Raw genomic sequence first — 4,060 nt, 5'->3', positions numbered from 1 at the left:
CCCGCCCCCAACCCTCAGTAGACCAAGGTCATTAAAGGCAAGGAATTTAACCACAATTTAATGTTTTATGTTTGGATTATGAGCTTAGCAATCATCCACAAACTCAAGCATGCAAAGAAAAAAAAAAAGAGGATCATATGTGATACTCAAAATTTCTGTTACATATAGGATTAAAGTATTTACCAAAGAAGTTATGACCAAATCATCCAATTTGTTTCCATGCTCTCTTCTGAACTTTTTGTCTTTTCTTGTTTATTTTTATTTAATGTAGATTTTTTCACCATTTTTTGCATCTCTGCCAGTCCCCATTAACTCCCCTACCTTCCCCCATTCCAAGAGTTTATATTATTCCCAGCAGGAAGCACCAAGAGTCCTGTCAGCCCCCAGTGTGGACTCAGTGAATGCTTGCTGAATTGATTTGAAAAGTTCAGGTTGGGAGTGGAGACCATAGGCTCCACACCTGGAAGGGGTCTCAGAGATCATCTTGGACAACATTCCCCTCTCCCTCAATTTTACAGAGGAGAAAAGGGAGGCCTAGGAAGGAGCCTTATTTGCCCAATATCATTCACTTATCCCAGTCCATGAGGTAGGAGCCAGGTGCTGTGACTTCCAGACCAGTGCCCTTCCCATTACACCATTAGATGCTTATGCTGGCTCAGGTCCCAAGAGCCCAATTCCCCTTTGCTAATCTCATTACTGCTCTCAATCTAGGTCACCGTCCTCCTCAGCCTCTCAGGATCCCAAACAAAATCCTCTAACCTCCCTGTCAGACAGATCCTCCCCATCCTGGGTACTTGGAATCCTTCACTAGCAATCTGAAGGAAACCTCCCCCAACTGCAATGCATGGAGAAGGGAAGGGGTGCCAGGTCTTACAATTCTAGGATGTCAGGGCTGGAAGAAACCTTGGAAGTCTTTGAGTATAATAATATTACTTTCTTTCCCTAAGTGATTTTGCAGAAATCGTTTTTTTTTTTTTATCACAAACCAAACCAAACAAGACACTTACTATGAAATGGTACACTGAATTTTTATATAAGGCTAATCTGTATGAATGTTTTAATTTCTTGTCCTTTTTTATATGGAAATATTCTTTCTTTTTTCTGGATATGAAGTTCAGAATAAAACAAAATAAAATGTAAACATTTATACAAAGGAAGAAATTACTTAAATGTTTCAATAGGGCTTCCTTTTTTTTTTTTTTGAAAACCTTGGGAAGTTTATGGAAATTGATGCAGCTGGAACCAGCTCATACCATCTGGAGAAAGCCAATTGTGAAATTTTAAGTGTGAGCCCTTACAACATTGAAATTGACAAATGCTATAAATCAGGGCTTGATTTATTGTTTTGTTGACTGTCTAGATTAAGAAAGTGATGACAAAAATGTTAATAGTTTAGATTAAACTTAAAAGTATGTCATGCACACATTTTTGGAAAGCTAGCCATTAAATATTTATTAGTGTGGGTTAATCAGATTCCTGGAATGTCAGAGCTGTAAAGGTCCTTGGAGATCAAACACCTCCATCAACCTCTTCACCTGAGAGATGAAGACAGGAAGACCTAGACAGGAAAAGGGGCCAGTCAAAGGTCACACAGCTAGTGGGGGGTAGAGGGTACACTAGACCCCAGACCTCCTGGTTCTTCATTTAGTGCTCTTTCTGGAACCCCCAAGCAGTCTCTTCTTTAAAAGCTTTGAAAGATCTTGTATCAGCAGATGAAAATTCTTATTATGATGAAAAAAGTAAGTGATCCTAGGAGGGCATTTTGTAATCCTGAGCTGCACCAGAATAGGCCCAGAATCTGTATTTTATCTGGGGAAGTGTATTCACCTTTACCTCTTCAGATCAAAACTTCCCACAGATTAGCCAGAGGTGTTCAAGAGTTGTTCTGACCATAAAAGCCATTCCCCTTCAGACATTAAATGAAGGGGGATCATGACTGTGAAGACCATGGTAATGATCTTCTTGGAGACTGGCTAACTAGTGCTCAGACTTCAGACACCCAGTTCATCACTGGGACTTCCCTGGAAGTCTTTTGGGCATGCTAGATCCTGCCAGAAGGTGTGCCCATCTGAGGCCCAGAGAACTTTCTTTCTCTTCTGGCACCTCCCCACCAGGCACCAGGAGGGCACTGTAAATGAACAAGTTTACAGGCATATCAGCAAACATAGACTGCCCTTCTACAGGAGATGGCAGTACTTTGCACATGGCAATCATTCAGAGATGCCTCTAATCTGCTAGTCAAACACTCCTGTTCATTGTTGTCATTCATTCTTAAAGAGGATCAAAACAACATTACTTAATCGTGGTGGAGCTACAGTGTGCACAACTGTGACTGATCAGAACAATACAAGCTTGGAAGGCTCTACCACAGATCAGACACAAATAGTTTATATGATCATCTGGAGTAGAGGTCTCAATTTGCACATCTCCTGTTTCTTTTGAGCTATTGCATTTCTTCTTAGCTCATAGAGCACATCACTTTCTTTGATACAGACATGACATGCTGGAAGGTCCTGTATCAATGTCTCCCATATCTCACAATCTATTCCAAAGTTCTTCAGACATACCTTCAGAGTGTCCTTGTATGACTTCTTTTGACCTCCAGGTGAACACCTGCCTTGTGTGAGTTCTCTGTAAAATAGTCTTTCAGGCAAACATATATTTGGCATTTAAACAACATGGTCAACCCATCAGAGTTGTGCTCTCTGCAGCAGTTTGAATGCTTGGCAGTTCAGCCTGAGAAAGGACCTCACTGTCCTTATCTTACCAGGTGCTCTTCAGAATCTTCCTAAGATAGTTTAAATAGAAGTGATTCAGTTTCTTGGCATGGTGCCGGTACACTGTCGAGGTTTCACTACCATAAAATAATGAGGTCTGTACAACAGCTCTGTAAGACCTTCAGTTTGCTAGGCAGCATAATACCTCTTCTTTCCTACACTTTCCTTCAGAGCCTCCCAAACACTGAAGTAGCTCTGGCAATGCGTGCGTCAACCTGATCATCAGTGTGTACATCCCTGGGAAGTATACTACCAAGGTAAGTGAACTCACTCATAGCATTCAAAATTTCTCCATTTGCTAAAACCAATGGTTGTACATATGGATGGTGTGGTGCTTCCGGTGGAGAACCTGTTTTCTTAGTGATAAATATTAGGCCAAAATTAGCACAAGAGGCAAAGAATCAATCCATGCTCTGTTGCTTGTTGTGTTTGTCCTTTGTTTTCAAAGAGGACCATGACATCAGGGAGATGATGATATGACATGTAATTGACTTTGATTTGAGTGAGGGAGGGTTGTGCAAGGTCACCAGCCTCACTTTCTCCTCCAGAGCCATCTGGATCCAATGGCCAGATATTCATCTGTTGCATCTCAGTCTCAGAGGTGCGTTGAGGGCAAAATCATCTCTGATGTTTACCTCTTTTGTGACTATAGGCAAGTCACTTAAACTTTAAGTACCTCAGTTTTTGTCTGTGAGCAAAAAATAGTGCACAAACTCCTCTTCCATTCCTGTACTGCGTACATGAAGGAAACTCACAAATCTCAGAGACATAGAAAACCCAAAACGGACCTTCTTTTTCTAATCTTTGTAATGAAAGTCATAGCTATTCCTGCTCATATCCCCAGTACCTCAAACACCTCTGTAAAACTCCAGGTTTCAGAGGAGGAGTCAAACTTCCTTAGTAGAAATCATAGGTCTGATTCTACCACATTCATAACTGTAATAATTCCCTTTGTCATAACCCTTTCACATTTCTAAAGCACTGGTCTTAAAATAATTCTATAAAGTCATTAGTGCAAATACCATTTTCCTATCTTCAAATATGAGTAACCTGGACCCCTGAGAAGGGAAGTGATTTGCCTAAAGACATGTTCAAGTTGAAGGAGACAGAGAAAGCAGTAGCTTCATGAAACAAGTATTAAAATTAAGTGAAAAGACTTAAAAAAAAACAAGAAAATGTAAGTTACATATAACAAACAATGTATTTGGAATTGGAAAGAGAGGGAAAGTGAATGGTGACTAGATAATGAGGTGCAGTCTTGGTTCCAAGAAAGATAAGCTGTA

The sequence above is a fragment of the Vombatus ursinus genome, unplaced genomic scaffold, assembly GCF_900497805.2.
Source record: "Vombatus ursinus unplaced genomic scaffold, bare-nosed wombat genome assembly UNPS02004099.1, whole genome shotgun sequence".
Lineage (NCBI taxonomy): Eukaryota > Metazoa > Chordata > Mammalia > Diprotodontia > Vombatidae > Vombatus > Vombatus ursinus.
The sequence above is the reverse complement of the archived record's forward strand: the minus strand, read 5'-3'. Positions refer to the sequence as shown.